The sequence below is a fragment of the Diadema antillarum genome, unplaced genomic scaffold (assembly GCF_040938485.1).
Source record: "Diadema antillarum isolate AM-2024a unplaced genomic scaffold, OU_Dant_1.0 scf00000024, whole genome shotgun sequence".
In the NCBI taxonomy this organism is placed as follows: Eukaryota; Metazoa; Echinodermata; class Echinoidea; order Diadematoida; family Diadematidae; genus Diadema; species Diadema antillarum.
Genome location: NW_027270913.1, coordinates 89,427 through 108,667, shown reverse-complemented (window position 1 = coordinate 108,667; position 19,241 = coordinate 89,427). Strand labels below are relative to the sequence as shown.

General features: G+C 40.8%; 1 long non-coding RNA gene and 1 other non-coding gene across 2 annotated transcripts; both read left to right on the top strand.

Annotated features, from left to right (window-relative positions):
* The first annotated feature begins 15,134 nt into the window (after nucleotides 1-15,134).
* Nucleotides 15,135-17,709, top strand: LOC139732762 (uncharacterized). The gene is made up of 5 exons (XR_011711046.1): nucleotides 15,135-15,179; nucleotides 15,630-15,673; nucleotides 16,244-16,295; nucleotides 16,886-16,963; nucleotides 17,683-17,709. It is a non-coding gene; the product is annotated as an uncharacterized lncRNA (long non-coding RNA).
* On the top strand, nucleotides 17,507-17,577 carry LOC139733352 (small nucleolar RNA SNORD24). Its single transcript, XR_011711075.1, has one exon. It is a non-coding gene; the product is annotated as a small nucleolar RNA SNORD24 (small nucleolar RNA).
* Nucleotides 17,710-19,241: the final 1,532 nt, after the last annotated feature.

Genomic DNA, 19,241 nt, shown 5'->3' with positions numbered 1-19,241 from the left:
TCGATATACTGATTTTGCTTATTTTCATCAACAGTAGATTTCTTATATAACAGTAAATATAATTTTACTATTTCTTGCAATATTTCTGTTTGCTCAGTTAAACATCTGTCTTTTTCTGCTGAAAACAACTGGTTTATCTCTTTTCTTTCTGATTTATATTTTTCTAAGCCTAGAAAATATTTCGTACACTTTTCCCCTTTTTCCATCCACCTAACTCTTGCTCTAGCAGCTCTTATACATTTTGAGAGAAGATGGGCCATCTTCTCAGATGGAAATGAACAAACAAACAACATGTAGAGCATATATTTGAAAAAAAAAAATGTATGAGATCAGTTAAGTCGCTATAGAAATGAAGGAAAAAGGCGACTCTCACCTCGTCCGCAAACGTGTAATGTATTAGCGGCTCTTGACTGCTGAGGAGCTGATCATGCTTATTTTTCCCAGCATGTACCGCAGAGACATCGCCATGCAGAATCGTCTCAACGTCGAGGAACTGATGACTCTCTGTGCATGTCGAGTTAATACCATCGTTTCTCTGCACGAAACACAAGATGTGCACACCAATGCACAATTCCATGACTAAAGTAAATTTACCCATTTAAACAAATACGTTACACTATTGATACCAAACAAAATTAAAACCTATCGGACAGCCGAATCGACTCGAGAGAACTAACACTCACGCGCACCGATCGAGTAGTCAGGAAATAATGCATGCATGCAGTCCTTGTCCCGCAAAAGCCACCACGGAAGAAAGGAGACACCGCAGGCTGAAAACTACCCGCACTTCACAAATCAAACCAAGGAAAATGGAACACCCATGAAATGAAAACTGTTAATTTCATAAATACATGTAGTATAACCTTATCAATGAAATCCCATTTTATGATCCGCTTCTTTAGATGACTTTTCATTTCACCTTTATTCTCAACATTTTTTTTTTCAGTTAAACTAACGGAACATGATGAATTCACTTTAGTACAACGGCGTAGCCAGGATTTCATCTTAGGGGGGGCGGTTAGTCTGCGAGGGAGCGAAGCGACCAAGCCCGAGCGAGCGGAGCGAGCGAGGGGGGGGGGGTGTGGGAGGGGGGTGTCCCCCCTCCCACGAGGAGAACTTTTTGCATTTTGATGTTGCAAATGGTGCAATTTGATGCATGTTTTTGCGCGTTTCATCGACGTGAAATAGTCCCACTTGTTTAAGGTAGCAGTTTATTTTGATGTAGATTATGATTGAACAATTTGCCTATAAAATGGTATAATTTAAATACACTTCTTGTATTGATTCTTTTCACTGAATATCATGAACGCGACTGAACCCGAGCGAGCGGAGCGAGCGAGGGGGGAGGGGAGGGTGTGGGAGGGGGATGTCCCCCCTCCCACGGTGAGAACTTTTTGCATTTTGATGTTGCAAATGGTGCAATTTGATGCATGTTTTTGCGTGTTTTAACGAGTTGAAACAGTCCCACTTGTGTTAAGGTTGCAGTATATTTTGATGTAGATTATCATTGAGCAATTTGCCTATAATATGGTATAATTAAAATACACTTCTTGTATTGATTCTTTTCACTGAATATCAAAACGCGACTGAACCCGAGCGAGCGGAGCGAGCGAAGTGGGAGGGGAGGGTGTGGGAGGGGGGTGTTCCCCCCTCCCACGGTAAGAACTTTTTGCATTTTGATGTTGCAAATGGTGCAATTTGATGCATGTTTTTGCGTGTTTTAACGAGTTGAAACAGTCCCACTTGTTTAAGGTTGCAGTATATTTTGATGTAGATTATGATTGAGCAATTTGCCTATAATATGGTATGATTTAAATACACTTCTTGTATTAATTCTTTTCACTGAATATCATGAACGCGACTGAACCCGAGCGAGCGGAGCGAGCGAAGTGGGAGGGGAGGGTGTGGGAGGGGGGGTGTCCCCCCTCCCACGGTAAGAACTTTTTGCATTTTGATGTTGCAAATGGTGCAATTTGATGCATGTTTTTGCGCGTTATATCGACGTGAAACAGTAACACTTGTTTAAGGTAGCAGTATATTTTGATGTAGATTATCATTGAACAATTTGCCTATAAAATGGTATCATTTAAATAATCTTCTTGTATTAATTCTTTTCACTGAATATCATGAACGCGACTGAACCCGAGCGAGCGGAGTGAGCGAAGTGGGAGGGGAGGGTGTGGGAGGGGGGGGGGTGTCCCCCCTCCCACGGTAAGAACTTTTTGCATTTTGATGTTGCAAATGGTGCAATTGATGCATGTTTTTGCGTGTTTTAACGAGTTGAAATAGTCCCACTTGTTTAAGGTTGCAGTATATTTTAGTGTAGATTATTATTGAACAATTTGCCTATAAAATGGTATCATTTAAATAATCTTCTTGTATTTATTCTTACACTGAATATCATGAACGCTGTCTGTTCAGCAATCAAACAGAAAAAGCATGCACACGAGGGTGTAGATAGGGGCATATCCCCTCCCACACGAAGGTGATTTTGCGTTTTCAGACCTGAAATTCAGCGAACTAGTGCAAATTTTTGGTGCAATACTTTTTCATCGAAGTGTTAAGATCACGGAATTTAGCTCTTATTCCGAATGTGCACCATCTGTGTGTATATGTATAAAGTCTAGTGAGGTAGAGCTTTAATAGGGGAAGGGGGATTCCCCGTTTTTAGAATTTAAATAAAGCAATCTGGGTATAACCACAGTCTACTTCTATGTATGGCGGAAGGCGGGGGGGAGGGGCGGGCGAGCAGGGAGAAGGCGTGGGCGAGTGTTATCTCCATCCTTCCCTTCCGATGGAGCTTTTGCCTTTTTAAGGTTGAAATTGAGATATCTCGTATACGCATATTTGATGGAATCAACATTTGGGTAATCACCAAAAAAAAAAAAAAAAGGATGGGGGAGGGGGACTGAGGGAAGAAAGGGTCGATTAAAAGGGGGAATTCCCCTTATACATGAGGGAACCTTCAGTTTTTGGAATATAAGTGATAAGTCTTGTGCACTCAGAATTATTCATAATTTTGTTGTAAATCTAAAAAGTGTGCTAAGCTAGGGAAAGAGGCACAGAGGGGGAGGGTTTGGGAGGGGGATACCCCCTCCCAAGCACGAGAGATTTTGCATATTTTGAATTGAAATTCTACGATCTGGTGCACATTTTGAGTGAAATATTCCAAAAAATATCTTATTTGATGAAAGGTTGCAAAGGAGACCCGCTTCATGTGCATGCATACAGTATACACGCATTTTTTTTTTCCGCCTCCCAAATCCCCGGTCCAAATCTTAGGGGGGGGGGGGCGACCGCCCCCATCGCCCCCCCCCCCCTGGCTACGCCAGTGCTTTAGTATACCATGCACTTTGCATGATACAGCTCCCACAACTGCAGATCATTGTGCATTCATGCCATGAAATGAAAAGTGATGAGTGATTGTGATGTACATCAACTACATAGTGGTAAATACTGACTCTTATATTGAACGTTTGATTGATTTTAAGTGTCCGAGATGACAAATTTTTGTACATTGGATACGATATATAGATAACATAGAATACAGTATACAAGTAACACCAAAAGGCAGTGCACAAACGTGCCACTAAAGCTGGAGTAATAATCAATTAAAGGGGATGGCTAGTAACTCATGGGCGTCACCAGGGGGGGGGGGGGGGGGGTGCGTTGGGTGCGAACGCACCCCCCTTCAGACCCTTAAAAAAAAGAAAAAAAATTCAGTCTGCGAACGACCTCAACGCCGGACCCTAAATAATTATCATTTTTCATCTATTTATTTTATTATTATTTTTTTTTTTGCATCGGGGGCAAAAAAAAAAAAAAAAAATCATCGTGGGGAAAAACAATTCGCACCCGTGGTTCTGGCAGCACTGATTTTATCTCGTACAAGTGTATTCTATACAGTGTTTACTATTTAGATAGATTTTGGACATCCTTCCCATGCTTGGTCACTTCGACGCCACCTCGCTGGTCATACCTCCCCCAGTCATGAACATAAACCGATACCCTTGACTACCAGTGGCGGGGGAGGGGCGCACCGGGCGTCCCCCCGCCCCCCTCTTAATTTCCAAAGCGAAAAAGTATAGCTACAAATGGCAGTTTTTGGACTGTAAAAATAATGTCAAAATTTTCAAGCTCGCTCGCTCCGCTCGCTGGCATTTAGTCGTAATGCCATTCTCCTGAAGTTGCTGCCAGTAATTGCCGGCAGTTCCACCCAGTGCGCCCCCCTCCCTCCTTACTGCAAAAAAAAAAATATAGCTACAAACGGCAGTTTTTGGACTGTAAAATGTCACAATTTTCAAGCACGCTCGCTCCGCTCGCTCGCATTCAAATTTTCCTGATACATGCTGCCAGTAATTGCCAGCAGTTGCGCCCGGTGCGCCCCCCTTAATTTCGAAAGCAAAAAAAGATAATGCTTCAAACGGCAGTTTTTGGACTGTAAAAAATGTCAAAATTTTCAAGTTCGCTCGCATTTAATCTTTATGCAATTCCCCTGATGTTGCTGCCAGTAATTGTCTGCAGTTGCGCACGGTGCGCCCCCCCCCCCCTTAATTTCCAAAGCGAAAAAATATAGCTACAAACGGCTGTTTTTCTACTGTAAAATGTCAAAATTTTCAAGCTCGCTCTCTTCGCTCGCTCGCATTGAATCGTTATGCGATTCACCTGATGTTGCTGCCAGTAATTGCCAGCAGTTGCGCCCGGTGGCATGCGCTCCACCCCCCTTAATTTCCAAAGTGAAAAAATATGGCTAAGAACGGCAGTTTTTTGACTGTAAAATGTAAAATTTTCAAGCTCGCTCGCATTTAATCGTTATGCAATTCAACTGATGTTGCTGCCAGTAATTGCCAGCAGTTGCGTCCGGTGCGCCCCCCTTAATTTCGAAAGCAAAAAAAGATAATGCTTCAAACGGCAGTTTTTGGACTGTAAAATGTCAAAATTTTCAAGTTCGCTCGCATTTAATCTTTATGCAATTCCCCTGATACTGCCAGTAATTGTCTGCAGTTGCGCCCGATGCGCCCCCCCCCCCTTAATTTCCAAAGCGAAAAAATATAGCTACAAACGGCTGTTTTTCTACTGTAAAATGTCAAAATTTTCAAGCTCGCTCTCTTCGCTCGCTCGCATTGAATCGTTATGCAATTCACCTGATGTTGCTGCCAGTAATTGCCAGCAGTTGCGCCCGGTGGCATGCGCTCCACCCCCCTTAATTTCCAAAGCGAAAAAATATGGCTTAGAACGGCAGTTTTTGGACTGTAAAATGCAAAAATTTCAAGCTCGCTCTCTTCGCTCGCTCGCATTTAATTGTCATGCAATTCACCTGATGTTGCTGCCAGTAATTGCCAGCAGTTCCGCCCGGTGCGCCCCCCTTGATTTCCAAAGCGAAAAAATATGGCTAAGAACGGCAGTTTTTTGACTGTAAAATGTAAAATTTTCAAGCTCGCTCGCATTTAATCGTTATGCCATTCTCCTGATGTTGCTGCCAGTAATTGCCAGCAGTTCCGCCCGGTGCGCCCCCTCCCTTGATTTCCAAAGCGGAAAAATATGGCTAAGAACGGCAGCTTTTGGACTGTAAAATAAAAAATTTTCAAGCAATCAATACAAGAAGTTTATTGAAATGATATAGTTTATAGGCACATTGTTCAACAACAAATTCCATCAAAATGTACTGCTACCTTAAACAAGTGGGACTATTTCAAGTCGATAAAAACACGCAAAAAGCAAAAAGTTCTCACCGTGGGAGGGGGGACAACAGGCACTTCCACACCCTCCCCCCCCCCCCCCCCCCCCACCCAAGATGAAATCCTAGCTACGCCGGTGCCCTTTCCCTGCTTGGTTTCCCTCAAAAACAGTAAAAGTCTAGGGATTGAAAGCTTCCTATATTCCAAATGTCTGTCAAAAAAAAATCTCGTTACATTAGGGTCAAAACGCACCCCCCTTGAAAAAAAAAGCTGGTGACGCCCCTGTAACTGATTAGTGGGAATCAGTGAATGCTGGGGATGATTGTTCCAATCCTTGTGGGATTCATTTAAGAGTATTAAATCTACTGTGTGAAAATTATTTGCTTGAGAATGGTCTCATATTCCAAGTATTACATGTAAATGTGCAGTTCAATGTTTCCATAACCAGAATAGCATGCCTGTATAGTTTCGGGGCGATCCGTATAACGGGCCGTTAACGATCGCCCCGACACTGTACAGGCATGCTAACATGGAAACATTGAACTGCACATTACTGGAATATGAAACCATTCTGAAGCAAATAATGTTCACACAACAATAGATATATGATGTACTCTTAAATGTTAAATGAATCCCACAAGGATTGGAACAATCATCCCCCAACACTCCCAGTGATTCCCACAGATCAGATACTAGTACTATATTATAAGGCCATCCCCTTTAACGTCTTATTATGTAGGCCTACACCACATCAACGTAATACTTGCACTGACCCGACATCCATGCAGAACCACACAACAAGGCCTATTGACATATCATTTTAACATACATTGTCCAACCTATAGCTCGACATTGATGGTTGCCCGGTGGCGGCCCGGGACCACCAAAAGTAGATGTCGGACCACCAATTAATTTCCGAAAAGGTTCCGTTTATTTCAGGCCACTTTACATTATTTTTTCGAGCCATCTGAGAGAGAGAGAGAGAAAAAAAAAAACCAGAGTTATTGTCGAGCCCTCCATCGTCGGCAGCACTGTGGAGAATCTATCGACAAAACCGAATCTCTCAATGGGGGAGCCGGTCCCTCTTCTTCTTCTTCTTCTTCTGATTAAGTCTGCCTCCTTCAATAGACTGAAGATTCTTGCAGACTGGTGCTATTTACATTATAATACAATTTATTTACAGATATTTACAAGCACATAGAAAATTTGACGAAAATACTAGCCACTGTGATCAACCGTTAGACGGTTCCTATAGCTCGACGTTGATTGTATTGTGTTTTCCTCCCAATGGAAAACACAATACAAATAACGATAACAACAAACAACACACATTTGGTATCAAGGGGCTCGACGGTTAAATTCTATCAGTTTGATGTATTGAGATATGTTTATTTTATTAGTTATGATTGTTATCTTGTATGTATTATATGATTATATTTGTTTACAGGGCAATCTGGAAAACAGTACTCGATCATACTGACGGGGCCACCCTGCATAAAAACGAATTAATATTGAAAATGAATTAAGAAGTGACGACAGTAAAATAAAGTCCTGCATGCAGCATTAAGGAGTTATAACTATTGATTGGGATACGTAACAGCTGATAAACACATTCATGATTATAATGCACTCAGCAAAAAAGAAAGTAAACACCTCTTCGAGTTCATATTTTTCACAGAAAATTTTGAAAGAAAATGGCGGCTAACATTTTAAGCTAATTTTTGCAAAATCTTTTAATGCAAATTATTGGAGCTCATAAAGCCTACATATAGCATGCTAAGAGCCTGCTAAAGCCGCAAGATGAATTCAGAAAGCACTTCACAATGAATGAAAAAAAAAAGGGTCTGGAAAAAAATTATAAAATTAGACTTTTTTGCAGAGTTGTTATACAGAGCATGAGTATATATCATTGTACTCTGATGCCAAGTGCCTAACTGGTGATAAGACTTGAAATCTAGTTCAAAACCTTTTGAGACATGAGAGGTGTCTCCCGCGTCCCAGTTCATCCCACTCTCCCCTAGGTATTTGGCTAAGAGTGAGTTCCTTTTTTCTTTGATGCTTTCAGTTGCAGCTAAGTATAGGCCCTACATCGATTTCAAACAAGTCAAATGCGAGATTGAAAATGAAGTTATAGGCCCTATTCTTTTCCCGAGTGTATTTACCTTGATTAAAACATTGTTGACAAAGAAAAAAATACATAATAGGCAATGAATGGGACTTTACATGGCTCTAAAAGGTAACTTTTTTCCCAAAAATCAGAGTGAATAATATACATAATTTTGCAAAGTCGTAATTTTCAGGACTTTGTGAATAACTAGTGTTTTGTCTGAAATTTCACCATTTGAGCACGGAATTCAGAGCAAAAAAAAATGAATAAATGAATAAAAAAAAGTAAGCGTCCGTTGATACGACCCACTCTCCTATGTGGGAATTTCAGTTTTTGACGACCATCATAATACTTCGGCGAGAGACGTTTCTGCGCGCGCACGAAATGACCATCGGCACCGTGATTGGAGGAACTGTGAGCAATGGTGAGGAAATAAAAAGCGTGAAGGAAAAGCGTTCTCTTCACCCACGGAAATCACAGCTCGTGTAGTGTACTGCGCGCCCGCGCGCGCACTATTCGTCCATGACATCCGTACGTACGTATTACAACTGTACATATAGATATAGTAAGAACACAGTATACGTCTCTGTGCAACTGTACCCGAGCGAGCGCGAGCGAGCCAGGAGCATAAAGATTAGTACAGTTTTGTATATTATCTCTATGGCCAGGAGCGAGCGCACGAAAGGCCGAAGAGATCGAGAGCTCGAGTCGGAGCTCGCTCGCTCGCCTAAACCGCGCACGCCAGCCAGGCCAGAAAGAGCGACACGCGAGCGCGCGCGCGAGGGCGGAGCGACTAATCTCGAGCCGCCATTTTTAGCACGTGGTGTCTTATTCGAGAGGAGAGCTAGCTAGGAGGTGCAAGCATGTGGTGGGGACGTGGAGTCTTCCCGAGCGGACATGTGGTAAGACCATATACCTGGTAAGAATTTGTCATTGTAACATAGAATCTAATAGATACGATCAAACATAATCTGAGTCAGAAAATCAAGTGCAAGTTAGGTCAACTGAGTGGCTATTCAGTATTCAGAGACTTTATAAATTTATACTTGATTCGATCTGACTTCTGTTTGATCTGTGGACTGTGTCTGACAAGATAAATTTCACAAACTTCATTCGGGTTCACTTCAAACAATTTTAATGCCTGCGGTGGTCTTGATTAAAGGGGGGGGGGGGCAGGGGGCGGGGGGAGGTAGAAACCCTAATTAAATTTGTAATTAAATCGAGAAGTTTATAGCCCCTTAATCATGGTAGTGAGGACATCGTAATTAAGGTGGATCACATTGAAATTCTAGTAGGGTGTCTGATCGCGCACTGCCAACCTTCAGACAAAATGCGCCCCTATCTTACAACACGCAAGCCCCATAGAACACAATGGAGTCGCGCGCCCATGCTGTTTTGACCCCGCGTTTTGTGCTAAAAATCGCATTTATTGCAAAGTCCCCGGTCCATGCCGCCATGAAATCCTAACAAATTTGGTCATATGAAAGAGGAAGTTTTGCTCCATATTCTATTAAAGCGCTGGTACATGACTCAGACGATAAATTGGTGTAAATGTCGTTAGAAATTTAGGGTGTCTGGAGCATTTTTGTAACTTTTGAAATTCTGTGAGAAACGAATTGTGAATTATTTCATATAAAAGAGAATTACATCATTAAGACATAGGCCCTATTTCAAATTTCATGGCGAAATGTTTCTATCTTGAGAAATTTAACTTAATGAGCGTACAGCGGTTAGAAAATAGTGTCTACGGCCTACGCATAACAAGCGCAGAAGCCACTCGCCCTTATGTGTTGTATACCCTGTGTGCGCTGCGTGCGTACGTATGTGCTCGGTATTCAGTTTATGCACTTGTCAATGTAATGACTCACCCCACTACCCCCGGACATGGGTGCGTCATTTCCTCGTTTGGTCCGTCAAATTTGTGACCCAGGTGTGCGTCATTTTACCAGCTATGTCCGTCAAATTTTTGACCGAGAGGTGCGTCAAAATCCCATCATTGTCGTCAAATTTTTGACCGAGGGGTGCGTCATGGTACGTCACTTAGCTATGGAAAATAACACGCATTATTCTGAACCGAGGGGTGCGTCATGGTATGCACTTGGCTATGGAAAACTGCACGCATTTTTGCACGCTACCAGTACCGGATACACGTACGTACTGCGAGTGAATTTACAGTGAGCGCTTTCCCGCGGCAAGTGAAAATCAAAGTCGGGAAGCGTTCTGGAGTAGGCCTGAGAGGGAAAAATGCTTGCCCGAATCTGGCAAGCAAATGATTTAAAAGCCACCCTTTCTCCTCACATTTTCTTTCCAACAAACTCATGAAATCACGCATACTCAATCTCAAGCCAGACGGACTGTTTAGCGATATAACGATTTCAACCTCACCGTACTAAATAGTAAAATCAAGATCGTATACGGAATTCCGTATACGATCTTTGGTATACCGTTGCGTGGTGCGTACTGCGCGTACCTGCAGTATAGTAGCAGGCAAGTCGAGTGTTAGTGGTGCGCGACTCGCTAGCTAACGCTGTGCAATTCGCAAGTGAGCAGCGTGCTCGTTATTCCTCATCGAACGTACATCGTCCATGTGTTGCATTCAACCGGACTAGAAATGGCCGCGCGCATACATACAGCGCATCTGCAGACAAGTCATGGCCAGGTGACTATGGATTGCATGCACATACATTCGGAATATCGTAGCAGCAGAGTGATGTACGGTGAATGACGGTACGGTGCTTACAGGGCCAGGGTAAGGGAAACTTGCCGAAACTTTGACAAATTGTGTTTACGAACCGAAAGAAAATGAAATTGCGTGAATAAAGCGTATGCAAAAATCCTTTCAGTATTTACGGGGTGCGTCAAATGTACCGAGGATGTCCGTCAAGAAAGTGACCTAGGTGTTCGTCAAAAACCCCGTGTTGTCCGTCAAAAAAGTGACTGTGGTGTTCGTCAAAAACCCCGTGTGGTCCGTCAAAAAGTGACTGTGGGGGTGCGTCAAAAACCCCGTGTGGTCAGTCAAAAAATGACCGTGACGCACCCATGTCCGGGGGTAGTGGGGTGCGTCATTACATTGACAAGTGCATTACATTCGATTCGCAGGTAGTGTATTGAGCGGCCCTACAACACGTACGAACCCCGCGTATGTACAGGTATGCAGGCGCAGCAGCAGCTAGCCTAGCCCTGCTGGTAAAATTCGGGGAGCGGAGATGTCGAGCATCGTAAGCCAGGGCAGCTGGCATGGCGAGCATGGTTCGAAGAAATATGCAGTCGATTGTCGAGATCAGGTGCACGCAGCTCGCGTGAAATGTACAAGCTACAACCTCTACAGCCACAGGCTTGGAATTGATGCCACATTACCACTATTCGTACATGCAAAAATGGCCAAATAAGAGTCTTCCGAAATCTTTTGCACGCCCTTTTTGTCGATCGGGTGTACGTATTTGACGCTGCCGCTACCACCACAGTAATGTTAGTTAGGCCTCTGCGCTGGCTTCTGCGCTGGTTACGCGTTTTAGCAAACTGCTGTACGCTCATTAACCGGTCGCTGGAGATCCGCACGCGAATGCTACTTATCGGCGTTGTTTGCAAACATGATTTGGACATATTTTCATGCGTGCTCGTCAAAAAAAGGGGTAATATTGCAGTGATTTGAAAGTTAAATTTCTCGAGATAGAATAATTGTTTCGCCATGAAATTTGAAACATATGTTAATGACATAACTTTCTTTTATATGAAGTAGTTTATAATCCACCTTTTATAGAATTTCAAAAGTTGCAAAAATGCTCCAGACACCCTAATTCTAGTGCTAATGTTAGAGCTAATTATAATCACCCGGTATCCTCCCATCTAACAGAACTCTAGAGAGTCTAAATTAGCTGTTATTCGGTCGTTTCATCCAATATTAGACGCGTTGTTGGAAGCCAAAATGATTACTAGAGTAGCAGGTTAAGGCCTTTTCAAGGGTATTTAGTACTGTAGAGTATAGTATTCTGGTAAAACGGACAACAGAAATTATTATTATTATTTTTTTTTTTGGAAGAGGTACCAAAGGCCTCACAATTTTGCATGGTGGACAATTACCCTAGTTATAATAATCAATTTTATGCAGAAAATTTGCAACCGCCAACAGGACCCGGTTTGCAGCGGGGGGTCCAGTTTGCAGCACCCCACACAAAAATGTCCCATGATTTCTTCAAACATTAAAGTTTTGCAAAAACAAAATTTTTTTTGATGGTCCAACTAGTTTTCAGCTTGTTAGAACACTTTATTTGGATTCATTATCTCGATCCTTCACGATTTCATAGTTTTTCAAGATCGCATGTATTTCATCAATTTCCACCCATTTTGACATATAAAATAGCGCTATGTGTGTAAATCCCATGGCCATGGCATAGGGGTGCCGCAAACCGCGGACCCATCCCCGACATTTTGGTCACTGTTGCAATCCTTAAAACTGACAAAGGAAATGAATTTTAGAATATTTAACACAGTTACACATGGAATCCTTACCATGCCAGGCCTCTGTTGATAGTAAGATTTTGTATAAAGATACAAACAAGGGATGATGGTGGTTGCCTAGCAACAGAACAAAATCTGAACGTCTTGTTAAGAAAGTCGTACTTTTTTAAAAACAGCGTGACACAGACGGTTTGAATTAGAATTATGAAGGCCATCATTCGAGTTATTTCATGATTCTGGTATCAAAAGAAAGCTCTTCAGTTGCTCTTCAAATAAAACAATTTAGAAAAAAAAAATCCCTTCTACTTTTGAAGATACAGTGCACTCCCGATATAATGAAATGCTCGGGACCGGCAGTGTTCTTTCGTTATAACGAAATTTCGTTATAACCGAACAAACACAATATATAACAAAAACAAGGAAACTACGCATAGTATTATATTCTGTTTGTTGAATACTCATCGTACACCGGAAAGCAATGTGAAATGGGATGGTACCTTTTTAATTTCGTTTAAATATTACATTTAAAACTGTGCGTGACACACGGAGCAAACACACGGTGATGTGAAGCGTTCTCCCATGCAGAGACGCTATAAAAATGCTTGTTCAGCTACGTATTTTCGAAAGCGATCCGCATTTCGTTATAACGAAGCACATTTCTTTTGTTTTTCTTTGTCAGTGGGGCTTGGAAAAGACTTTGTTATGACGAAAATTTCGCTATAACCGTGTTCATTATAAGCGAATTTTGTACCATATACTTTAATGGCGATAATTTTGGGACCAGAAGTTTTACTTCGTTATAACAAAATTTTGTTATAACCGTGTTCGTTGTAACGGGAGTGCACTGTATGGTTAGATATTCCTAGGGGTGCCACAAACTGGACCCCTGTAGCAAACTGGTGCCCAAACTCTATGCGTAGCCACTCCTCCATGTGCACACTCTGGTTTTTATTACAATCCTTCACCTACATATGCGAAGCTTTTGGCCTAAAATATTGAATCAATTGTCATTTTCAGGGCATCACTTCACATGGCCCCTAAGTGTTAGAAAGTAAACCCCTGACCTGTCCCAGAGCTACCAAGACTCAAGCATTTAGGGGCCATCTCACGATCTCATGCATTGCACCCATTTTTCTCACGCATCGGACAAAGTCTGCAACTTGGGCCTACAATACAGAGCATAGCTCAAAAGATTAAAGTGATAGTTGCAATTGAAGGTTTATTTCCCTTTTGTCTTTCAAAATAGGTGAAAAATAGTCACTTATGTATGCACCTGATCGCACCATTAAGAGCTAAAAATTGAAAAAGCTCCCTACCGTGGGAGGCCACGGGGGGACCCCTCCCACACCCTCGCTCGCGTGCACATTCGCGCGCTGAGATGCCTAGTCATGAAAACTGAATTTCCCAAAATGGCTTTCTACTTCTAAGGCCAATTTTGATGAAAGGAAATGCAGGGGCGGATCTAGGAATTCCATAAACACATGAGGAAGTGCCTTTACAAAGTTAAAGCCAAGGGAGGTGCACGCACCCCCTTTTTTTTCTTCTTATTTAGAATCTAGACCTTTTGTTTCAACAAAAATAAAAGAGGAGGGTGCCCATTGCGCCCCCCTCTGGATCTGCCACTGAAATAGTATAGACGAGTTTTAGTTGGGACATACAGGGTGTTAACATTGTTTTTGTTTTTGTTTTTTTGAAAGAGGATGTTATTCCAAGTGGAATTCAACGTTTCAAGGTGAAAATTGGTTTTGAAATGGCTGAGATATATCCAAAAGAGAGTGAACTATGCATTGGTGACACCTACCTTTTATTTAAAATTTTACTTCGTTTTTGGAGGTCTCGGGCCATTCCAAAACCGATTTTCATCATATAAACACTAAATTCCTCTTAGTCTTAGAATGGTAGGTGTATGCTCTGTAACTACATTACTGTTTTATAAGTCGAGTGGTTTCTTGATTTCTCACTAAAAGTTAAAAGCCCAATCCTCCTCTCCACCAATACTAGATATAGAATCTACTATCCCTTTAACTAGGTTTAATCTTTTACCAATGTCTAATTTTACTCTTTTGAGATATAATGTTAAAGAATCAAATTCAAAGTGTAGATTTCTAGAGGAGGGCGGACACAAATGATGACATCTCTGATAGGGACATATGAATCAGCCATGATTATTTCCTCAGAGAAACTCACTGGATCGATAGGACTGATGTGTTGCCCCTCCAGTCAGGATAAGTTGTCTCAGTAAAATTTACTTTGATCTGTTGATCAGAGCTGCTAATACATGTACATAGAAATTTGTTATAAACTATTCCTCCTGGCAAGGCCAGAGCCTAGAGGTGTAATATTAACATTCGTAACAACCCTAAATGAAAGCAGGCCTAGACATTATTGAATAGAGGGGTGAAGATTGAGGTATGAGTTTTCTTCAAGTTGCCTCCCTCTGTACAATACAAATTAGATTTGTGAGATTACAACTGCCACTGTTTGTTAAAATGTAGATCAGCAGTTGCAGTCTTACAAATTCCATTTGTAAAGAGGGAGACAAATTGAAGAACACTTAGAGTCATCCTCTGCATTCTGCTGGGTGGGGGGGGGGGGGGGGGGGGAGTGAGATGGGTCAAGTTCAATCACATTTCAGAACTCTTGTGAAAATAAAAGTACCGCAGACTATTTGAATTAAAGTACATCATCAGTGTATCAAGTGTATTGATTGCTTGTAATGTATGCAGTATTTCAGGGCAGATATCATCTGAGATATGAGTGAAAACAGAACACGAGGGTTTAAATGTGTTACACGTAGATAACCTAATATCTATATATGTCAAATTATGAAATCTCTTATGTGGTAAGATGTAGTGTTACAGTAATTTAATTTGATGGTCTTTTCGTTTGCAGGACAATGTCATCACGATTACTTGCTGCCACAATGAAGAGACACGGTGAGGAACTTAATGAATGAACTTTGAGATCAGTGGAAAGTTTGTGTTGTCTGTATCTCATATTTATATTGTACCTTAGTTTTACATTGTATCTTGAACTGTAACACTTGGTTACATTAAATCTTTAACCTGTTGAAGTCTAGTAGCGAGTGTTCTTGGGCTGGGGTAAATGGGAAATGGGTGTTGTAGGAAAATCAGTCCATCTTCACCGAGTTAATTGCAAGATGTCATGGGAAAGGCAGTAAAATTTAACACCAGTGAGTTCTTGTGATTGTTGACACAGAGGATGACATTATGCTCAGATCAATGAATCCAGTGTGATTAATACAAAGAAAAAGTTGATAGGACTGATGTGTCAACAACGTGTCCAGAGAAGCTTGTATGTAATGAGAAATTATGAAATATGTCCAGAAATGTTGATCAATGCATTCATTGTCTGTTTGTTACCAGTTTGCGCACTGCAAGATATGTCGTCACAGGACCTTGACATTCAGGTAAGGTGTGATTTTATTCATTGAGCACCAAATTATGGCAGAGTTTGGAAAACTTAAACTTCCCGCTGCAAAGCATCATTAAAACAATGGATTTCGGGAAAAAATGACTTTATGACTTGCAAAATAAGGTTTTGATCATTTTTTCATAATTTCACGTGTGTGTACTTTGTAGAAATAGCATATCTTCAGTATTTATTCAAGGAATAACAGTAACATACAACACTGTCCTGTGTGTTTGATGATTATGTTTTGAAGAGTACAGATAAATGTGATTTTGCATTGTGTATCTAAAAGATTTTTTTCAGTGACTTCATAGTTTATGAATGATTGTAATGAGGTATGTATGAACTGGAAAAGATAAAACTTTGCGTAGAACCTCAGGTCATGTGACACAAATGATGACATCTCTGATAGGGACATATGAATCAGCCATGATTATTTCCTCAGAGAAACTCAGTGGATCGATAGGACTGATGTGTCACTAGCATTGACTGAAATCTTGATACGTCTGACTCTGCGGCTTCCTCGTTCTACGCACTATATCAAACTCTTTTTCGTTTACTGCTCTAGGCATACATGTGATCTGAAGACGATTACCAAGGTGGCCAGCAAGAGAAATATGGTAAGTCTTGTCTGATGTGGGATTTAGCCTGTACAATCATATACTGCATATTGCCCATTCTGGGATGCAGTTTTCTTGACAACTGTTTTTGCACACTCATGCAATGATGAGTTGAAGCCAAGATAGGGACGCTGAGATCATCCTGTGATGATATGTCATGTGAGACAATGGCTAACTGATGCATGTGATGTGTACAGTTCTGAGTATGTAGGTGTAATCAAGTTCCGCATGGCTGTTTACGTGCATTGCTTTTATTCTGGCATCTACAATTACTGATCCGTTGTGAACCAACGTTTCAAGTACCGAGTAAATCACAGCACCAAAGAGCTCCATCCAGAATTTTAGTCTGTAGATAAGCTCTTTTATCATTTATTTATTTTTGTTTATGGGGATGGAATTGCAATTTTGCAGAAATATACCTAAGGTGAAACTGATAACAATTTGAAGGTATATTTATTTCTTTTGTGAACTTAGTAAAAATTGAGCTAAAGCACATTCAATTTCAGACTTGTATCCTGCTTCATATGGCCTTCTAGTCCACTTTCTAATTGAAATTGCTTCAGTGAAGTAATATCATTGTTTTCTCACAGATGCTGAAGTCTTGAAATGGTGACTATTCTTCCACCCAGTGGCTGATTATATGATCACTCAGTGGATGACTAAGATGGGTCAGTATGTGCTTATTTGTGAAAATAGAGAAACTTTCAAAAGATATATGATTCTTTGTAAAATGAATAATGCTTACAAGTGTTATGCAAACTCATCAGAATTGCTCAGATAAACTCCAAGCATGTGGAATAGGACCCATTTGACTGAAGCTCTTGTACTTTTCACAAGCTTTAAAGGCAGGCGACTATTTGATCAGATCAACTTGTGTGCATTAGTAATGATCATACTGCTTCCATTTTGATGATAGGGATATAAGATTCCCAGAAAATTTTCTTCCTGACTTCTTTCAATACCTGCTGTATTTCTTCTGAGGCCCAAAATGAAAATTTCTTTTTCTTAATCATATTAAAAAGATTTCATGTTTGAATGATGTGAGAGTAAAAAAATCAAGATAAATAAATGATAATAATGATTACATGTTACAACTAGCTTATTTCAAGACACCTTCTCGCTTAGCACGTAAAATGCATGGTTTCTTCCTCTGCAATGTATGTTTGTGTTGTGTTATGCAAAAAAAAAGAAATTTAGTGTGGAAGGCAGTGCATCTATGATGACAGTATTTGCTACTCTTGACAGTGAGTGATGACAATAAATCACCAAGATCGCTGAGATTCACGCTTCCACACAATATATGGTAGAAGAGCAGTGCTTTATTCCTTCTGACATGTTACCTCATCTGCACAAAGGTTGATTTTATTCCCTGTTTATTTTTTCATAGGCGAGATCAAGATGGACTGAAAAACCAACATGATGTTGAGCTCTAGGTTGTATCTACCGCTCCGTACTTGCACAAGGTAATTATGAAACGAGAAGTCTTCATTGACATCCACTTTTACTACTATTCAAAGATCAGTGACCTAATTTGATCACAATTTTAGACTCGGCATCCTCTGCCATTATAAGCCTGTATGTAGTAGTATTTCAGCTCCAGTTCTTCTTGTCTTGCAGTTCATGTCGTCGGGTGCCCGTGCATTGGCCGCTAACGCAATACAATTTGTATTGCGTTAGCGGCCAATGCACGGGCACCCGACGATGTGTGACTCAGTGATATGTTTGATTGATGTTACTTTTCTATCTGTAATCATTTAATTCTGTGCTGAAAATATTCATAGCATGTTTGGACTGTTCACTCAGTCAAGCTTCATCTTTATTTTAGACATTTTAGTAGCCAGAAGCATGCGATGCATGGATGTTGTAAATCCTTTGGGTGCTGCGGTTCCTTTATACGTTTGGTTCCTGATTACAACTTTTTGTAGGGCTTTATTGAGGATTACCTGCATTTAGGGATGTGGTGAGCATTGCCAGTAATGGCATCCTCTTGCAACAAAATGGTCTGTATATGATGAGCCTACATTATTGGATATGATCTCTGTGATTATATACACAGTGTAGCGACTAGGGCGGACTGATACAGACCTGTCAGAATAAATGAACTGTTGTCTGTCTGTTGGTGAGTGCTCTTTGGAGTTAATACTTCTTTTTATTTATTTCTTAACAGAGTGCTGCTTTCCAGGACTGTAACAGCAAAATGAGGACACTGAGAGATGGTATGAATAGCAAAACCTAATAATGTTTTACCATATTTTTTTTTGTTGTTGAATGCATCGTAAAATATGATGGAGTATTCATTGTTGTCCTTGATCATGTGGTGAATAGTAAAGTAACGAAAACATTCAAAAAGTGTAATAAACCAATCAAGACTTACTTTATCCTGAGATTTTTTTTTAAAGTTCAGCTTTCCCTGCTCGAGGAGAAAGCAGATATTGTTCGTTGTAATTAGATGTAGACTGAGTCGCACTTCACCTGGCATGCTTCATTTGATATGAACAGTCAGTGTGGTGGAACAGAAAGATCACAAAGCTGGCAATATTTCTTGGATCAATGCCATAATCACACTGTTAATGATTTGCATTCTTTTCAGGGATCTATATCAGACAGAAAAATTTGGCTAGAATATCTGTTGTCACACAGTTGTGTGCAACTTCAAGGAAGAACCATGACATTCTTTTCTTGCATATCATTGGAGTATTACATTTTGTTAGCATTGTGAGTAGTGCTTTGTGGAATTATCTGTAAGTGATGAGCCTACATTATTGTATATGATATCTTTGTGATTATATACACAGTGTAGCGACTAGGGCGGACTGATACAGATAACAAGTTCCTGCTTACACAGACGAGCCTAAATTTTGTATGTCTCCCTTTTGCATTGATTGAATGGCATGTGCGTATGTTCTCTTTGATTAGGATCAAGCTTCACTACGCTTTGTGCTGATT